The sequence below is a fragment of the Gobio gobio genome (assembly GCF_949357685.1).
Source record: "Gobio gobio genome assembly, chromosome: 17".
NCBI lineage: Eukaryota > Metazoa > Chordata > Actinopteri > Cypriniformes > Gobionidae > Gobio > Gobio gobio.
The window spans coordinates 31,165,524-31,187,861 of record NC_137110.1 but is presented as its reverse complement, the minus strand read 5'-3'; the positions used below and the strand labels follow the sequence as shown (position 1 = coordinate 31,187,861).

Below are 22,338 nucleotides of genomic sequence, written 5' to 3'. Positions count from 1 at the left end.
AAAGAGTCTAAGACTTTATGAAGCATTGTCTTCTCTTTCGTTATCTAGATATCCGCGTTCACGAGGCTCCAGTGACGCTGCAGACGTAAGACGCTGTGACGTGTTAGAGCTTCGTTTGTAGTCTGAGGGAGACGCACGCTGTACTGAGTCTCCCTCAGACTACAAACGAAGCTCTGTCGCACCAGATAACACGTCACAGCGTCTTACGTCTGCAGCGTCACTGGAGCCTCGTGAACGCGGATTCCTAGATAACGAGAGAAGACAATGCTTCATAAAGTCTTAGTTTTTGTTATTTTTGGACCAAAATGTATTGTCGACGCTTCAAAAGAGTCTAACTAACCAAATTATGTCACATATGGACTACTTTTCTGGACGTGGACAGCAAAGTGTGCTTACACTTGCATTCAAAGGACTGAAAGCCCTCGGACTAAATCTAAAATATCCTAAACTGTGTTCCGAGGATCAACGGAGGTCTTACGGGTTTGGAACAACATTGGGGTGAGTCATTAATGGAAGAAATTTCATTTTTGGGTGAACTAACCCTTTTTAATCCCTAATTAATCTATATTTCACTTATAATATATGCAGTTAAGAAAGGTGTTGATAACTTTGTTCCATTTCTGTGTAGACTGTCTAACAGGGAAGGCCAGGGGTAAATATAACATTTATTATAATGGGTTTATCAAAAGATTGTTTCAAGTTAAATTAAATTAAAAGTTGTTTTTTAAAGCCTAATAAATGTTGAAATTATAATGTCCAGTCAGGGCTCCAGACTAACTTTTTTCACTAGGAGCACAATGATCCCCAACTGAAAATTTGGCATTCAGGACCTTTACACTCCCAAGACGCATAAAAGGCACTTGAAACGTTGTTACAAAGTCCATCTCACCACAGTGGCTCTACAATAATTTTACGATGCGACGACAATAGTTTTTGTGCGCAAAAAATCTAAACACCTTTATCCAACTTGTTATTGTCTTCCGTGTATGCCTCCACGACGCATGCACGAGAATATGACGTTGCGCCAGCGTTCAGGAATCCATGAAATGCACACTTTAGCCCGATTTTGAGAACTACGCCGAGACCTAAAGCACGATCAATGTAGAATTCAACAGCTTAGATTCGTCTTCCTCTGCTTGTAAACAAATCGCTTCTGGGTCATGTGTCCGAACGCCGGATCTGCGTCATATTCTCGCGCATGCGTCGTGGAGGCACACACGGAAGACAAGAACAAGTTGGATAAAGGTGTTATTTAGATTTTTTTTTGCGCACAAACTATTGTCGTCGCATTGTAAAATTATTGTAGAGTCACTGTGGTGAGATGGACTTTGTAATGACGTTTTAAGTGCCTTTTATGCGTCTTGGGAGTGTAAATGTAGTGAATGCCAATGGAGGCCTATCTGAAGCTTTTCTCAGCCATCAGCTTTCAACAAAAAAATCTTCATTGTGTTCCGAATATGAACGGAGGTCTTACGGGTGTCGAACGACATGAGGGTGAGTAATTAATGACAGAATTTTCATTTTTGGGTGAACTAACCCTTTAACGGTATTCTTATCGGTTCTTTTTATTATACTGTTTTTTTTGTTGTTGTTTTTTATGAAAAAAAACCCCCAAACATAATTAAGAACATAATTAACATGGCTTTATAATCTGAAAAGTAAAATATCTATAGCAAAAGAAACAGCAATGTTTGAACAAAAATATAAAACATCTATTTGTAAATGGACCAGTGTGCAGGCATTCGGAAGGTCTGCTAACATTAATATTACTTAGAAAGAACAAACCTACAAAGAAATATAATAAAGTAATGAAATGGAAAATAACACTGCATAGTTTTCACTAGTGATGCACCGAAAAGAAAATTCTGGGCCAAAACCCAAAATGTAGGATGCACTTGGCCGAAAACCGAAACTGAAACCGAAAATGGCTTCTTTTAGAAACATATATATATACACACACACACACACACACACACACACACACACACACACACACACACACTTCAATTTCTAATCATCTTATCAACCAATCACATGGCAGTTGCTTCAATGCATTTAGGGGTGTGGTCCTGGTCAAGACAATCTCCTGAACTCCACACTGAATGTCGGAATGGGAAAGAAAGGTGATTTAAGCAATTTTGAGCATGGCATGGTTGTTGGTGCCAGACGGGCTGGTCTGAGTATTTCACAATCTGCTCAGTTACTGGGATTTTCACGCACAACCATTTCTAGGGTTTACAAAGAATGGTGTGAAAAGGGAAAAACATTCAGTATGGGGCAGTCCTGTGGGCGAAAATGCCTTGTTGATGCTAGAGGTCAGAGGAGAATGGGCCGACTGATTCAAGCTGATAGAGCAACTTTGACTGAAATAACCACTCGTTACAACCGAGGTATGCAGCAAAGCATATGTGAAGCCACAACACGCACAACCTTGAGGCGGATAGGCTACAACAGCAGAAGACCCCACCGGGTACCACTCATCTCCACTACAAATAGGAAAAAGAGGCTACAATTTGCACAAGCTCACCAAAATTGGACAGTTGAAGACTGGAAAAATGTTTCCTGGTCTGATGAGTCTGGATTTCTGTTGAGACATTCAGATTGTAGAGTCAGAATTTGGCGTAAACAGAATGAGAACATGGATCCATCATGCCTTGTTACCACTGTGCAGGCTGGTGGTGGTGGTGTAATGGTGTGGGGGATGTTTTCTTGGCACACTTTAGGCCCCTTAGTGCCAATTGGGCATGGTTTAAATGCCACGGCCTACCTGAGTATTGTTTCTGACCATGTCCATCCCTTTATGACCACCATGTCCCCATCCTCTGATGGCTACTTCCAGCAGGATAAATGCACCATGTCACAAAGCTCGAATCATTTCAAATTGGTTTCTTAAACATGACAATGAGTTCACTGGACTAAAATGGCCCCCACAGTCACCAGATCTCAACCCAATAGAGCATCTTTGGGATGTGGTGGAACGGGAGCTTCGTGCCCTGGATGTGGATCCCACAAATCTCCATCAACTGCAAGATGCTCTCCTATCAATATGGGCCAACATTTCTAAAGAATGCTTTCAGCAACTTGTTGAGTCAATGCCACGTAGAATTAAGGCAGTTCTGACGGCGAATGGGGGTCAAACACAGTGCGGTGTTCCTAATAATCCTTTAGGTGAGTGTGTATATATATATATATATATATATATATATATATATATATAAGAGCCCGACCGATAAAGGATTTTTAAGGCCGATACCGTTATTTGGTCATTTTAAAATCCGATATTCCGATATATCAGCCGATATATATTAAAAATAAATAAATAAAATAACAGAAACGCGTAAAAAACACTTAAACCGATTTCCCTTACATTAGTTATTTGTAGTTATTCATGATAACTCAGCCTCTCTAAAATATGATAATGCAGTTTAAAAATAAACTTGTTTGTTTTACTGTCACAACAGAACAGAGGAACATAAAAATATATTAAAGTTCTGATAAATAAAATGTATAAAAATACAAACTTAAGATATGAAACTTAAAGTCGTATGGACGAAAACACAATGACAAAAACAAAACAAAAAAATCAAAGTTACCAGTATTAATAGATGTGGTAAGCTTTATAAATATAACTGAGCAAGACTGGAAAAAAATATTCAGTTAAGTTCTAGAAGTTCTGATATATAACAACAACAGCAAAATATAAACTACTGTAAAACTTCAAATAATAGCCCGGGCTTCTATTTACCCAAATCACCGAACTGCACCGGCTTGTATTTGAAACAGGCGTCTATAAGAGACAGGCCTTTAATTTAGTGTTGAGATGTTCAAGCATGACGGTAGGAGGTTACCACATTATATTACGTTTTATTTATAATTAATTCGAATGTGTTTAACAAATCATTTAATGTAAGAAATGTCTTAGATTATTGGCAGCACAAAAAACGAAACAATGTGACAGCAATGGGCAGAACAATATAAGTTACCGCTAAAATCCATTGAGCGTATGAACTTGTTGCCCGAAACACATCAACAAGAAAGAATGAAGGCTACCCTGTAAAACAACTGCAATCATGTGATAGAAAATTACTCTATTCATCACTATCATCATCCCCGCGATTCTCAATTACAAGTTCATGGGCGAATTCTTCCTCCTCGTTGCTCTCCTCCACTTCTCCAGCCTCCGCTAACTCTGCCTGCCTTGCTCGCACTAGATCCCGCCCAGATGCGCACGGCTCTCCCTCTTTGAAACAATGGATAAGGTGATCCTCGCTTCCATCAGAAGCTACTGTCAGGCCACATACCTAAGGATAACATCCCGAAGTTAATGAAATAGATCTCCTCCTTCTCCCTCGCACACAAACACACGCGCACGTCTGCGCGCAAGCATTAAAGGAATTTTTCAGCCGCTCCGTATCCAGCTTTACCCACGCTTGAAATTTGACAACTGTCAGCTTAAATGTCAAATTATACTTTTCTCCATGGTGGTATTGAGAGAATTAAGAAAAACTGAAGACTGAAAGTTCGTTAACCTCTTTACTTTGCCATAGTGATGAGTCGTTCATGAACGGTTCCGTCTGTCACGTGAAATCTAATCAAAACATAGAACAGACGATCTGACGGGTTTGAGAAGATCAAATACAGCCCGATACTAAAAAACAGACCAGGCCTCTATTTGAGACCGGCCTTTATTTACCCAAACCTGTCGTCACACCAGGCGTTTAAAAGAGACTATTTGGGACTCGGCTATTATTTGAAGTTTTACGGTATATACAGTATATATGAGCTACCTTATAATTACAATGTCAACTTGCTTATCCCTTTACATGCACTCTTTTAATTCTATCCATCAAGCTACAACAAACCATTTTCTATCATTTGCTGCCTGCCTTCTAAAATCTACTACTGATGATGCAATAAATCCATTATTTGACTCGATAATGCTGCTTCTGAAGTCAGCAACACGCTTTCGTTCACTCCTCACGTGCTTAACTTACGATTTACAATGCAGGGACTGGAACTACAAATATACTAGTTATAAATACAGTAATCATTACTTTATTTAGGCAGAATAAGTTTGTGATTTCCAAGGCGCATTAATGTTAGCGGTCTCCCACTGATAGCCATGGCATTAGCTAGCTTTGTGGTTAGCGTCTATGATAAGTCATAATTTAGAAATATGTATACTTTTTCAAAATAACTGGCAGGGGAGAGATGATACGTCTCATGCTGTCAGACTATTAAAGAAATGCATCTTATTCAATCACATTGTCCGAGGTAAACTAAGTCAGTCAACAACCTAGCGTAATTACCAGCTATCTTGGCTTACATGTAACTGCTAAAATTTGTAACTGCCAAGTCCAGTTTTGCTGTTACAAATTTTGTCATGTTATTTGAGTTAAGAGAACTGATGGGGATGTTTTTTTAATTGTAATTCAAGCAATGTATGTCTTTGCCAACTTACATGCACTTCACGGATGATCACCGTTGTGTTGTGATTGTGAATGCAGCCGCAGTGCGCCGCTGGATCAGCTGGTGTTGCCAACCCGGCACGTTGTAGAGTGCCCTCTGGTGGACAAACTATGAAACCCCAACACTCAATGTGTTTGAAACGCCAACACTCAATGGGTTTGAGCGGTGTTTCGTCAGTTTTTAATTTTTTTTATTTTAAATATTCATTTATCAGCCATCATAAATGCCGATACCGATAGTTTGGAAAGCGTAATATCGGCCGATAATATCGGCCCGCCGATATATCGGTTCGGCTCGTGTGTGTGTGTGTGTACACATGTGCCGGTATCAATTTTTCATGTTGCGATTTAATTGCTGAAGCTTTTATCACGGTATTGAAATAAGTTGCAAAAAAAAGTAAACAGGTTTAACAACTTTCTTGTTACAAAAGAACCAAACATTTAAATACAATAAAGCAATACACAAAAATTTATAAAGTAAACAAATATTTAAAACAGATTAAAGTGCAAAATAATTATAAAGAACAATAGGTATGCTGAAATGTACATTTACCTAAGATTAATACAAGCTTTAGAAGTATTTTTCATTGTCAGTTTGTTAATGAATGAACTAATGTTAAATAATGGAGCCTTGTAAAGTGTATGATTGAACAACAGTCAGAACATATGCAAACAATATCTAGGGCATGTAATTTAGTCCAGATTAAAATATAAAATGCTCAAGTTTGAAAATGAATAGAAACGGCTGCGTTTCTGCTGTTCTGTCAGCGCCCTCTGCTGTCAAAGGGTGAATGTGCACTTCAGCGCCTTCGTTCCGCTATGTGCTCAGCTCATGCACGGTCTATTTACATCATTGCGCGTTCCTCTTTGACGTGTTGTTCATTTTAAACGGTTGATGGGTAAAGTATTCTTAAAATTCATTCCAAAAATCTGAATAATTGGTAATAAATAATTATTCACATAACAATATTGAGCATGTTCATTGCGGTATATCGTATTAGCGTTTACCGGCACATGTCTAAAAAAAAAAAAAAAAATATATATATATATATATATATATAAGATTGCTTGAATTTAATGGATCTGAAATTTAAAAAAATCAGGAACCAATAGAATAATGAAACTTTTATTAAGTTACATAAAACCTAAAATATTTTTTAATAAATATAAATAATGCCAAATAGGCCTAATATTATTCTTCAAATTTTATGTTCCATCAAATAAAATAATATAAAATAAAAAAAATATCCACAATTATCTGAATAACTGCACACAAAATCACAGAATGGTTCTCATTAAGAACATGAGATGCTGCACAGAATAGTCTGTCACTGTTCTCCGGGAAAAATGGCATTTGGTGGGTAAAATGTTTTTTTTTTTTTTGGCAGGGTTGCCTGCTAAAATTCACGTTCCTGGGTCTAAATATCACATCGGGGTCGCTTCCCGTGGACATGGAAAAACATCCCGCGGGTAAAAGCCGCGGACTTGGCAACACTGCTTGGGGCAGATAAATACCTGCGTGCAATCCGCGCAAGCAATGGAAAACGGCCTTCGTTCACGCGCCAGTAGTCAAGGGGATTGTCGCTTCTGGCAATGGGTAGTTCAGCTGCATACGTCTCTATGCCCGCTGACATGCTTAATCTTTGATTAGGGATGCGCGGTATACCGGTACTGGAAAAATACCGGTATATATTTTATTTAAAACGGTACGATATCATGATTTTGCTCATTTCGGTATATGCTGCTGTTCCTAAGTTCACCGCTAGGTGGCAGCGCGCTACCCAAACTGACGTGAAACCGGCAAATGTGGCAACAGAACAAGATGAATACAGCAGTTGAATCTCACTCAACACGCACAAAGCTCATTAATAAAGAGAGTAGACGTGAAATTTGGAATTACTTTGCTTATAAAACTGCTGAAGAACCATCAAACCTTGCCAAGCATCTATCACTTAATTCCTGTCTTGTAAGACATTAAGAGATCGACAGGTGAGTGCATCATTCTAACCATCTAATTTAGACTTTTTTCTTTTAACACTGATTAACGCACATACATAAGATCGTATTGTTTAAATAGTTTAATTGTTTAAAAGAAATCTCCAGCGTTCGTTTCAACCAGTGATGTTTGGACCTCATAATATTTGCACGCATACTATTACACTATTTACATCCGCGAAAGACATAACCAACTGTGTTTATGTAACTACTCACTAAAGATTGACATTTTTGACATAATTTTGTGTGTATTTGACTGAGGAAAAACAACTTAATTTGGAATGCGCAAGCTCTTTAGGCGTGTGTGTGTGTGTTTGTTGTTGGCATGAGCGGAAAGAAAACTCTCTTAAAGAGCTCTCATCCCATATGTGTTACGAAATGCTATAAAATCGCTTGCATGTTCAAATTGGCGAGGTTTAAAAAGACGTGGGCAGGGATTTCCGTCAGTTGTCCCGCAAGTGTTGAATCGGAGCGCGTAAATTGCTTTTATAGTGCAGGTGCGATGAGGTGTAATGCTGAAATTACTTACAAAAAAGTTTCCAAATGACTGATTGATGTGACAATCTTTGTTGATTAATTTAATAATGAACATTTGTGGTAATTTCCCGCTTCATAAACCCAAAACTTGCGAGAGTGAGTAAAATTATGCGCAATACCCGTATCAAAATTCAGACCCTGTATGGTATCGATTTAATATCGGTACTTCGGTATTAGATTGTGGTACCGTACCGAAGACAAATTTGTGGTATCGAGCCATCCCTATCTTTGATAGGCAGACGCGTCGCGTGATAACTCGACCGTGAGTGAAACCTAAGTGCTTGCGCACGGATGGGAGGGGCGGTAACGCCAAAACCGATAATGCCATTTTCGGCGGCCGAAATTTCGGTGCACCCCTAGTTTTCACTGTATAAATTGATAAGATTAATGCTTATAAAAGCTAAAGTTATTCATTCAAGAGACTCTTTGCCTTTTGTTCATTTCGAATTAATGGCTTAATCGTCAGCAGGTTTATTAGATGCTGCCCCTTTAAGACCGAATGCAGAACTAATATTTAGGGCCCAAGCCCTGAAAGGGCGCAGAGCCCTATTGTTCTTCCTCAGATTATTCTTTGTTTTTTTTTTTTTTTTTTTTTTTTTTTTCGACTTCTCGGGTACTTTTGGGGCACTTAACATGCTCGAAAACTCTTGAAACTTCGCACAGGCGTCGGAATGCGCGGCCATCAGAGCCGGGCTGAAGCTGGTACCCGGGCGTGGCAGGGGGGCTCGACAGCGCCCCCTAAAGTGGGGTCTGAAAACTTGGTCCATATATCAAACACACTTGCACGTACATGTTTGAAACTTGGTACACATATAGACCTCATCGGGCCGAACAACTTTCGTGCTCTAAGTTATGCGTCAGCCCTACAGGAAGTGAGCTATTATGGGTTGTTCGGAAAACGCATGCTCTGGAATTTAATATACTCCTCCGAGGCCATTGTTTCGATCATTGCCAAACTCGGTCAGCATTAAGTGAACATATCCAGGATGCTAAATTGCGAGCGGATTTTTGATATCTCGAAAAGTCTGGCCGTGGCGATGCAACGAATTTATGGCGAGAAAAGGGAAACAGGAAGTGTGTTTTAACTTGTGCAAACATTGACTGGTTTGGATGAAACTTCAGCTGTGTGTTCGTTGTAAGAGGCCGATCACATGGATATGACTTTTGTGAGTCAAAGTTATAGCGCCACCAACTGGCAGCAGGAAGTGTGTCACTTTCAAAAATGCTTTGAATCACCATCTTATTTTCACCAGATTTATTTCAAACTTCATCAGTATAATGTGAAAACATGACAGATAGAGATGTATGAAATGGATTCCTGAAATTTCAAACACTGTTGCCATGGCAACGTGTCAAAGTTTAATAATCTTTTGGCTGTTCTGAGGCTCTTAGCATGCTTGAAATTGCTTGAAACTGCTTGAAACTCAACACACACATCAGAGATGTTAGTCAGTACACATGGGCAAAGCCTCAGAAACGGGCGGGGATGAGGGGCTCTCTAGCGCCACCTTTTGACAAAAGTGAAGGGCTTCGTTTCATCTACAATCACCAAACTCAGTATATATATTGACCTCATCGAGCCGGACAACTTTCTAATTTACAGTCATTAGCTCCGACCAACAGGAAGTCAGATATTTTGGTTTGAAGGTGAACTTTTGGTTAAATCGGGGTCTGAGTTTTTACGTTCTCCTCGTAGGCGATTTATTCAATCTCCACCAAACTCGGTCAACATGAAACAAAGATACTGAAGATGCTAAAATGTGAACGGATATTGGATATCTCAAACGGTGTTTCCATGGCAAGGAATTAAATAAGGACAAAAAAGGGGAACAGAAATTCTCTGTGTCTGCTGCTCTCCCCTCAATGAACACAAGATGGCAGCATTGTATTAGTTTTGAAGCAGGATAAAAAAAAACTTGTTTCTCTCTCTCTCTCTCTCTCTCTCTCTCTCTCTTGTTTGTGATTTATGAGGACACAAATTTGTATAATGACATGGGTATTACACTGGTATTACAACGTGTATGTGTGTGTGTTTAAAAACATACTAAAACAATGTTTTATTAAAATGTAACCAAATAGCTTTAAAATAATCATACTATTTTTCAGATCAATATATTTATTTTATTTAATATATTTCTTCTGAATATTTATTCTCTGTCTGCCCTCCCCTCACTAAAAGGTAGCAGTGTTGTTCTGAGGCTCTTAGCATGCTTGAAATTGCTTGAAACTGCTTGAAACTCAACACACACATCAGAGATGTTAGTCAGTACACATGGGCAAAGCCTCAGAAACGGGCGGGGATGAGGGGCTCTCTAGCGCCACCTTTTGACAAAAATGAAGGGCTTCGTTTCATCTACAATCACCAAACTCAGTATATATATTGACCTCATCGAGCCGGACAACTTTCTAATTTACAGTCATTAGCTCCGACCAACAGGAAGTCAGATATTTTGGTTTGAACGTGAATATTGGTATAATTCAGGCTCTGAGTTTTTACGTTCTCCTCGTAGGCGATTTATTCAATCTCCACCAAACTCGGTCAACATGAAACAAAGATACGGAAGATGCTAAAATGCGAACGGATTTTGGATATCTCAAACGGTGTTGCCATGCCGAGGGATTAAATAAGGACAAAAAAGGGGAATGTGTGCTGCCCTTCCCTCAATGAACACACGATGGCAGCAGTGTCTTAGTTTTGAAGCAGGATAAAAAAAAACCTTGTTTCTCTCTCTCTCTCTCTCTGTGTGTGTGTGTGTGTGTGTGTGTGTGTGTGTGTGTGTGTGTGTGTGTGTGTGTGTGTGTGTGTGTGTGTGTGTGTGTGTGTGTGTGTGTGTGTGTGTGTGTGTGTGTGTGTGTGTGTGTGTGTGTGTGTGTGTGTGTGTGTGTGTGTGTGTGTGTGTGTGTGTGTGTGTGTGTGTGTGTGTGTGTGTGTGTGTGTGTGTGTGTGTGTGTGTGTGTGTGTGTGTGTGTGTGTGTGTGTGTGTGTGTGTGTGTGTGTGTGTGTGTGTGTGTGTGTGTGTGTGTGTGTGTGTGTGTGTGTGTGTGTGTGTGTGTGTGTGTGTGTGTGTGTGTGTGTGTGTGTGTGCTTCTGTGATTTCTGAGGACATACATTTGTAGACATTTCATGTGTCCCCGTACATATATTGTTCTCTTCGAGCCGGACAACTTTCTAATTTAACTAATCTAATTTAACTAATTTAAAACTTTCTAATTTTAAATAAAAACGTCATGTGCTGTGTTTGCCAAGATCACGTATGATGCATATGCAGGGTATATGCAGGAATCCTGAAGTAAATTTTAATACCTTTTTAAGACTTTTTTAAGACCTTCTCAAAATATTTAAAGACCTCATCGGCGATGAGAACTACTGTTGAGCAATAAAATAAAAATATATAATCATAAGCTATAACAAAAATATATATTAAATTAGGTGAGTGGATAGTTAAAAAAATTTGCAATTACAAAAGGTAATTCTTGAAAAAACATCTCTGGACTAATTTTATAAAATCTAAAAATGTTAATGAAAAGGTACAAATTACTTTGTGTTCTTATTAAATACATTTATAAAAAAAACAATTTATATTTAATTTATATATGAATGTAAATAATTATATGGGCCTACACAAATAATATAACATTTCAAGATTTATAGTTTATTGTAAACGTAATGTGCAGCTCTGTAAAGGGGCAACAAATATATGATAGATACGTGAGAACAAGATTTTTTTTAATCATCTTTAAGTGCACAAAACTATGAAAATATATGAAAGCGCGGCACAATGTGCTTATGCGCATCCCGGGTGCAGAATGATGCGCTTAAAGCAACATGGAGTCAGAGGGCGCAGTGCACCGCGAGTGCACATTAAAAAGTTCACGGCATAAAGAGACGATGAGCGTTGAGCGCACAAATCCTAGTCTACTATGTATATCGGTCGGTTTCTTCACAGTTTTAAATTCCGGTTATTGTGCGTGTGATGCCTTGTGTTGTCACCCGGGTAGGGAGCACAACATCGTTCAGAAACCGCTAGATAAACTCCAGGAAGATAAATTATTTTATCTGCATATCAAGTATTATAACGGGAATATATCATCTTGGAGTGAGCTTTACCGAGCAGCTGACTGACTGTAACCAAACACGACGCGCAGTTTGAATGCTGAACGGAGAATGATGGACAGCTACAGCGGAGGAAAGACATTCAGCTATGGAATGGCTTTAGATGACTTTGTACTAGCAAATCATAAAATACTAATAATGATTGCTGAAAGATCATGTGACAATATATATTTCTGATGATTATTTAATTACCACGACATGCCTAATCTGAGCAAGTGACTGCCTGTCTTGAGTTTTGTCGACAGACGGAGGTGGCACGAAATGTGACGGAGGCGGCTGCTATGCAGGAAAAACCATAGAAAAACCCTGCGGTCATTGTTTAAACTCATCCTACTCCAACCAGGAGTCCGCAAATTTACATTTCCCCATTTCGGAGTCTGTTTCGCAACGTGTGGAGGGCGACACATCACCTAACTGCGCATTTCGCAAAATACGTGACATCACCCATAGACGGTGTGCGCGCCCGAGCTGATCTCACTGACATATCACTATTCAGACAGGACTAGTTTTTGTAAATTATATTTGAGTTACAATTCTCATCACCCAACATCTGTGATTTCAAATATATTCAAAATAATGTTTTCGGAGAGTGAAGTAAAAAAAAACTTTCTCCCACCATTTAGATTTTATTTTTTTTTGTTGTTAAAATCTTGTGAATCTTGTTCAATGTGCAGATTGCCTCTCTCTCAGTCCTTCCCCTCCCCCCTCACTCTCAGGCTCACCCTGGGTGTGTGTGTGTGTGGGGTCTCTCTCTCACCCTGTGAGTTTGTGTGTGTGCCTTTCTCTCTTGATGATGATAATTTACCCCTTTCATATCATAGACTATCACAAATAACTATCACTTGTGAATAAGTAAAAAAAGAACTATACAAATACCTTGAATTAAATACTGGCCTTCTGGACTTATAACATTTTGAGCAGGAAAAGATAACTTTTCACATATTTGAAAGAGATCTATTTCATCCCATGACATTAAAAATCATCTACATTTAAATGACATCATGGGTGTGGCTTGTGGTGATAGTGGCACCAGCTGCTGCGGTAAATGTGACATATTCGAGCGATTAAAAAAAATTATCCTGTTTAAATGCATATTGCCTGCCGTGCACAGTTATGCTGATGCCACCGGCGTGGCGGTGCCACCGGCTTGGGCCCGTCATCGCTGCTCGCAGCTTTAATATATTCTATTTCTCCAAACTATATATGCCCATTTAAGATATAAACTGTTAAAGTAACTACTCTCCAATCCGGTCATTTTGACACAGGCTATTTGTTGTTTATTTGATGGTTTAGGCACACGAAGCCTAAAATATAAAGTACAAGTCGGTCCATTTCGCAGCACACACACAAGCCACCTTGAAGTTGGAAACAGCGTCTCTTGCGCGGATTATTGCGCATTTAATAGCTCTTTATTATCAAACACATCCCGCAGTTTAGCAACAGTAGAGACTGCAGTTTACAACAATCACTGATTCTGACGTTAAGTTTAGGTTTAGGGAGAAATGACAGCGCAGCTGTGAAGGGAAGGATGTCGTGCTCGAGGAAACACGGCTATAGGAATAGTTTTACCTCATATCATTTTATAATTATTGGAAGCCGAAATCGAAAATAAAATTATTTTAAAATCACAGCACATCCCTAAAGTTCAAGCAGACTAAACTTTTGTGTAGTTCTCTTGGCCATCGTCACTCATTAAGCTGACTGACGTGCTGTTTGCTGTAGCTCCAATTGAGCTCGCTCGCTCTCTCTCTTCTGGATTGCGAATAGCAAAAATGCATCACGGACAAATGGTTTAATATTATCTCGTATAAAAACGGCTTGCAAAGATAGAATTTGACAGATATAACGTCTATCAATTATAAATAGTAAGTGTATTTTCTTAATTTCTCCAGTACCGACAGCAGGCAAATTTACTGGTCGCACAAGTGCAACTGGATGTAAAATTCAGTTGCGCACACTCAAATTTTAGTCGCAAAATGCGACCATATGGTCGCAGTCTGGAGCCCTGTCAGTTATACTGTAATGTAATGTCATTAATGTTTTATAGAGACATTATCAGTGATACTGGCCTTCATTCATAAAAATATGCCATTACAACACATATTTAAAATATGCTGTCTAAGTTGTTTCTAAATTAATTTGGAGAGTAACTGAAATTATTACAATATCAAAATATTAAAAACTCCAATGTTTTTTAATTGCAATTAATCATGATTAATTACAGAAAAAATTTGATTAATTACGTTTTTTTTAATCAATTCAAAGCACTAATATTTTGTTGTGAAGTACTTAGTGCCGTATTTGTCCTGAAAAGTAAATGTGATTGTTTCCTCAATAAATTTAAGGTCATTCCTATTTTATCTTTTATGTTCTATTATATTAACATTAAAAGCACTCTTTTTACGACTAAAATAACAGTTAAGGGTAAAGAGAAATTAATTCCCAAAAATTAAAACGGAAAAAAAGGAATTAGCAAAAATTCAAACGGGAAAAAGATTGAATTTATGAAAAAATAAAACGGAATTTGGGAAAAAATAAAATTGATTTTATAGGGCACTACTAAAGTAACTGCATGTTTTACACAGTTTATACAGGTAAGTTAATTGCCATTCTTATAGCCTACACACACACACACACACACACACACACACACACACACACACACACACACACACACACACACACACACACACACACACACACACACACACACACACACACACACACACACACACACACACACACACAGTGCGCGCAAGCCCCGAAGCCAGATCCCTTTCACTTTTGTTCACATAAAGTTTGTCCAGTAAATGCGTTTAAGGGCTTGAACATTTAAAGTGATTGTGCACTATTCAAAAATAACAATACGGAAAACTTATCCGTTCAGTGCTCAGCTTTTTTCTGTGACACAAAGAGCCGAGCCATCTCGCACGCGCCCTGAAGGCAGACCTCTTTCACCTGCGTCCTCACAAAGCTTTGTCATTTGTAGTGTTAATTCTTTTCAATGGGAATTTCAATTTTGTTCTATTATAGCGCCACCAAGAGGAACGATCTTACTATTTTTTTGTGTTCTCAGAGTGAGCCCATACATGTGTCAATTTTGGTGAAAATATCTCATTTTGTTTTGGAGTTAGACATTTATATGAAAAAAACACGTAAAAAATGACTGACACCTGACTTTGATTGGATTTTACTACCTCTTGCTATCAATATTTTAACATTTGGGCATTAGCATATATCTATCGACCTTTGTTTCCGATCTTCTGACTGCTGGTTTCGTCTCTATCGGACTAGCAGTTTCGAAGATATCAGCTAATGTTTTTTAAGCGCTAAATTACAATACTGCACAAATCATATGCTGAACCCTGGCAAGTCTGTTGTTGGACTCGAAAACGATTCAGGAGTCTAAGGAGATCAGGGTTTCCGCGGGGTCTTAAAAAGTCTAAAAAAGTCTTACATTTCAAAATCTAAATTTTAAGCCTTAAAAAATCTTAAATTCGCTGAAGTATTTAGTTCTGGGTCTTAAATAATTTTAAACGGGTCTTAATTTTCCTACGTCCATGTAACGCTACCTCTATTGCTCATTGAAATGCTCCCGCAGCGCTTTAGTGTGTGTGTGTGTGTTTATTCCGGTGTTGTAGTTCTTTCTTTCTCTAGTCCAAGTGTAATTCGCTGTATTAGTGAGACCAACATGCATCTTATATTGAAGCCAATCATCTTTCGTGTTATTGGCACGAGTCTCTTTCGGATTGTACCACAGACACAAAAAAATGGATTTTATACTTCAGCTAACAGCGAAGGCGAATCTCTCACCTGCTGTCTCGCATAAGTTACAAGGACCAGGCGAAGCGATTGCGCAAGGTGGATGAATGACCAAATAAAAAGTATGATATGCCTAATAGCACTAAAAAAGAGTAAATAAAAGCGTTGTAAACCACAAATTCAATTTGGTACTGACACACGGACCAACGTCAGTCTGGCTGCAGATGCTGTGCATGCGTGTGCCGCCTGTCAGCGTGTACAGAAATATGTCCTATTTTTAGGCTTGTCCTTGAACGATCAAATACACACAATTTATGACTGTCTATGTTCATATTGGCGGTTATGTCTTGAGTAAACAAGTTTGGGACGTATGTCAGTATTGGATCTGCACATTATTGTAGGTCTTAAAGTGAAAGTAACATAATCTATCCCATACCTGCTCCTTTCTGTGTCGTTAATGTAAAACAAACAACAACAACAACAACAACAACAACAGGAAGGTGAAAAACAGTAGGCTACTTAAACTATTTAAAGTTTTTTTCATTACTGACTGTTTACTTGATTACTTGAGAACTTATTAACCAGTTGCTTATTGCTGTGGTTTAGGCCTACTTGTAAGATTTTTGGTCATATTTCCCACCCTATAAGCGATCGTGTTATTAAAGCTAGATAGCACACCACTAGTTTTTTTTTTTTTTTTTGTAAGATACCAAAAAATATTTATGCATTTTGTTTGTTTTATTGTCGTGTGTAACTTGTGTATGTAACATAATATGGTAAGTGTGGCATCCTAATTATGAAAAAACAACCACAAAAAACAATGCGTTCATAAAATACAAGATTTTAGCACATAATTCAAGATGGCCGATGGCCAAAATGGCCGATATGGTACAATTGGATATCAATCGACTCGGCATGACGCCCCGAATCTAACGAGACCACTTTTATGATTTTTGGACAAATGGTTCAGAAGTTATAAGCAAAAAGCTATTTTTTGTATCTCCGGACCAGTAGGTGGTGCTGCGCAGGAACGCTGCATGTTGCCTCAGGACATGCTTGTGCTGACAAGTACCAAGTTTGGTCTGAATACAATAAAGCGTTGCGAAGATACAGCCTTATGCCTGTTTTTGCAAGTGCTTTGTAAAATTTGTTCTCGCGTTTATCAAAAACAATTTGACGAATCAACTTGAATTCCATAATTTTGTCAGCACTGGCTGAAGATGATCTGGTTCAATTTTCATACAAATTGGACGAACCGTCTAGGACGTTCACAAAAGTAGTTTTTTGGGAAAATTCCAAATGGCGGGAAATTTATAATGACGGGAACACATTACATGCGATCGAATCGGCATGAGCTCAGGAATCTGAGGAAAACTAATTTTGTTTCTAGCCCTTAAGGTTCAAAAGTTATTAGCATAAACATGAGTACAAATTTGGACAGGTGGTGGCGCTAGAGGGATTGAGTTAGACACCAAAATTGATGTATTTAATGTTGGGACTATCCTCTATCAGAATGCCTTGCCAGCAAAGTTTTGATTGATGGATGTAGTAACCAATCAAAAGGCATCATCTTGCGCAATTTTATGAAAACAGAAACTATAGTGCTTACGTCTTCATTCAGCATTCACACACCGGCAGGCGCTTCTCAGTTTTACGCAGACACCGGAGTGGAACGCGCAGACTCTATGACAGACTGTTTTTATCAACTAAATGAGTTTTTTACACTTTATATTATATAAATAGTTGCTTTAGTTTTTCAGTAACTGTATATCCATTATAATTAGCAGTGTATTGCAGATTTATTTGAATGAAAAACTACTCTTTACAATTACAAATGTTCTGAAATAAAGGGCCTTTTTGAAAGGACGCCTAGACTTTTCTTGATATAAAAGCTTACAGAAGCTACATTTGAGAGTGTCATTCTCAAATTTGAAACAAAACATGATCAGACATCCAGTTTTATATTTAGGTTATTTTCAGGCTCTTAATATTTCAATTCTCATACATTTTTGACACACACATCAACTCAAACAAACACATCAAGTACTGCATTCCTACTACAACTACATCGTTTTGAGGCGCGTTTAATAATCCTGGAATAATTCTCCATGAAAAGCTGTTCATTTCTGAAAGCAACGATCCCCCGCTGTGTGTAAGTAGGCTAAGTTTACTCTAAGTATTTGTGAATATTAAACGCAAAAACCTGCGCGAGGACGCACTGAAGCTTTCTTTGTTTAAATTAGCTCAAAATTATTGTCAGATGTAAGTAATTACCTTGACAAACTATACATAATTTAAAAGATCGAAGACTCAAGCTTCCATTTTTGACCTCTTGTTTTATTCTCAAAGTCATATAGTGACCGTAATTTGTTAATGTGTCAGGAGTTATGAATATGAAAACCGCGTCGGTACATTAGATTGTAATACGAGCGTCAGCTGATCTCATTCATAAAACACTCCTCTATTCTCGTCATGAAGACTCACGACAAAACAACATCCCTTAGGGCTTTTAGTTCAAAAGTGTGCAGATGAGGAGAAATATTGATAGATTATCATATGTCTGTGTCTATACAGAGAAGTGTTATTATTTCAATCTGTTGTGTTTTCAGTTCATACTGGCAGCCAGAGGGCGCTCCGTGCACACGTAGTCCATATACGGTAGACGAAGAAGATATCATGTGACATTCTCCCTGACATAAACAGCTTCCAGAAATCGCTATAGACACGTTTGAAGATAATAAACACACAATCGCGAAAATATATGGCTTATCTGTGTTATTTATACCATGTTGGGTGTTTTCATAATAGATTATATTTATAATGCAATGCTATTCAAGCTTTTATAATTATGCAGAATATTGTAAAATGATATATTTTCTGTCTGATTTTTTTTTTATCCAAAGCCAAATGAGATACAAGGTTATTTAAAACATTTGTGCACGTTGTCTAATTCCATGGATTCATTGATTCTAATGACATGGATTGTGTCTAATGATGTGTGTCTTATATGGATTCAAGGTTTTCTAAACAAAACTTCATCAAAAGATGGAGCAAATCCGACCTTTCGCGAGTTGGGTAGCGCAATGTTCCATTATAACATTCCATTTGTTTTGACTATTAGGCCTATATGCGAGAGTACCTGTGTAATGTCTTGTAGCCTATAATTTGAATTTCATTTTACTAAAGCATAAAATACAGGTGCATAAGCAGGACCTCAGTTTTTAATTGCACGTGCTTAACACAATTCTCTCACGTGGTTGCGCAGCCGACGATAGCGGGTAGGTAGATAGAAGTCATGAAAGCAGAAAAAGAATGCACCGCCCGGGCCATGGGTTTGTGTCGAACGCTGGTGACCGCTTTCTCCCATAGCTGGCAAAAAAAACAACGGCTTCAGAAAGAACAAACTGAGCTGGACCTGCCTCAGCACTTCTTAGTACTGGTAAGTTTTAACCCTCGAGTCGGCCGTCACGCCGGCGTGATTGGCTTGCTTTTTTTCTTATCAGTGCCAAAGAGACTCAAATAACTTTTTTTTTTTTTTTTTTTTTATCATTCAGGCAAGTGTTATACATTATAATCTGTTAAGTTTCTTGTTTTTTTTTTAGTAGTCACAATAAAAACAAATTGTTGTGCTTTTTGCAAAATGAAGAAATCATTTTCTCTGTTTCTCTGGAATCATCTCTCTGTCAAAGACGTTCATTCAGATAGTCTTCAGAAACCTCTAGCTTATTGAAAACTTGTCTCACAAACATGAGACATATGTCTAAAGAAACGCTGAAATGTCAGGTTTTAAACACTGTAAACTAGACATGTGCCGGTAAACGGTAATACGATATACCGCAATAATGAACATGCACAATATTGTTATCGTGGGCACTTCAAAATACCGTGAATAATTATTAATTATTCAGATTTTTAGAATGAATTTTAAGAATACTCTACCCATCAGCTGTTTAAAATGAAAAACACGTCAAAGAGGAACACGTACTGATGTAAATAGACCGTGCATGAGCCGAGCACATGGCGGAATGAGGAGAAGCGCTGAAGTTCTCATTCATTCTTCGACAGCAGAGGGCGCTGACGGAACAGCAGAAATGCAGCCGTTTCCCCAGTAATCACATAACATAATACATAATACTTAAAGACTTAAGGCTATTCATTTTCAAACTTGCATTTTATATTTTAATCTGGACTAAATTACATGCCCTAGATATTGTTTGAATATGTTCTGACTGTTGTTCAATCACACACTTTACAAGGCTCCAGTATTTAACATTAGTTCCTTCATTAACAAACTGACAATGAAAAATACTTCTATACATTTAACTAAGATTAATACATGCTTTATAGTTATAGTGTTATAGTATGACAATACTTTTTTTGCAACTTATTTCAATATCGTGATAATACCGTATACCGTGATAAAAGCTTCAGCAATTAATCGCAACATGAAAATTTGATACCGGCACATGCCTACTGTAAACCAAATCAAAAACAAATATTCTGTGTTTATGTAATCCGTTTGAAAGCAGAGCGATGTTAGTTGTTCCTGAGCGGCTCATTATACACTAATGCGACCACGCCCACGAAGCACGCGCTCTATTGAGATTCAAATACTGAGGCGACGCCCACACACATCAGCTCAAATAAACACATCGTGCACGAGGGCGCACTGAAGCTTTCTTTGTTTAAATTAGCAAAAAATTTCTGTCAGATGTAAGTAATTACCTTGACAAACTATTCATCATTTAAAAGATCTAAGACTCAAGCTTCCATTTTTGACCTCTGTTTTATTCTCAAAGTCATATAGTGACCGTAATTTGTTAATGTGTCAGGAATTATGAATCTGAAAACTGTCGGTACCTTCTAAAGATTGTAATATGAGCGTCAGCTGCTCTCATTCATAAAAAAACTCTTCATACTTCACAGTGGCAGCCGGAGGGCGCGCCGTGCACATGTAGTCCATATATAGCACGCATGAAGATACCATTTGACATTGACATAAACACCCGAAACTACTAGTGTCACGGAGCGGGAGTGTTACGGATGTGTGGTATTGCCATAGAGAAAAAATAAATGAATTTGGTAAATAAATATAAACAACATTTATTTATACATCACACAACTATTTACAACTCTAAAGAGGTTGGCTTTGCTTGAGTTGTTTCTCTGGATTTTTGCTTGATATATTTGATATATTTCAGGGCTCAATGCTAAGGATTTTTTTTCAGGGGTTCAAATTTTTACTTGCCCTGCCAGAATTTTCACTGGCCCCACCACAAAAAAACTGATAACTAAAATAAAATAGGCCTAGTATTGTTTTTGAGCCATGTAAGCTTAATAAATAAGGTTGACTAATAAAAACTAATATCCTAACTCATATAATTTTTTATATTGTTAAAGACAGTCAGTAATAAAATAAGAACAAATAATCAAATTGAGCAAAAGCACAAATAAATACAGCAGAACAAACATATACAAATGAAATAAACTTATTATAATAAAGTTATTTTCATGTAGGTCTAAACTAGATTGTCAGGTTCAAAAATAGTAATCAAATGTAAAATATCACTGCATAGTCTGCATACAATTATGTCACTGCATATAAATATAGATTAACTCTTTTTTTTTTTGTCTTTTGTTATCTCAATATTTATATAGCCAATGACGATATTTTCTGGCTTTCCGTGTGTTCACTGTTATACGGTAGGGGGCGCTGTAACTCATTTCCTGCACGAGAACAGAATCTCCTGATCTCAACACAGCCGAAGAAGCAGCAACGTGCGATTATCATAAGCAGATGCATATGTAAAATAACGCGATCATCAACATTAAACAGCTGTCTAATGTTATTGAATGAAATGTAAACCCAGGACGAGTTCTAGGACTGTGAAGGTTTGGGGTGTTGATGGACTCGATCTACAACATCTGTGTTTTGTTCATCGTTCGGACGTAACGTTAGTCTTTTACAAAAACATGATTTTCTCAGCTTTATGCTCAATGTTGCTTTTTCATGAAACTTGCAACATTCAAGTGTTGATTAAAAAAATAATGTATGAAGCTGGAATAAAACAGTGGGCCTGTTCTTTCTTTTGACATATTGCATGTTTAGATATTCTGTGGACCATTAAAACTTGTGAAAATGAGCATAAATGCTGGCGGTGACTGGCAAATTTCATGTTTACATTCATTTAAAAGACCTAACCGACTATGTTTACGATGATACTCAACAAGACAGTCATTTTGATGTAATTTTGTGTGAATATTTGCGTGCTGTGAGACGCGTGGCCGTGCTTATGTGTGCTGTTGCTGCGCTTCGCGAGTATCAAACTGAGAGACACTTTCTCGTCTATGAGCGCTTGAATATTTGGCAAGGCTTAAAAATGCGAAAATGATCAGTTTCCGTGAAGATGCAGCTCTGGCCCGAGTGTCAAATATTATTGTCGACCGTAATGACAAATATTT

At 37.9% G+C, this 22,338-nt stretch overlaps 1 protein-coding gene across 1 annotated transcript in view; it reads left to right on the top strand.

Annotated features, from left to right (window-relative positions):
* Positions 1-22,338, top strand: part of nol11 (nucleolar protein 11) — a 99,579-nt gene that overhangs the window by 44,461 nt on the left and 32,780 nt on the right. The window lies entirely within an intron of this gene.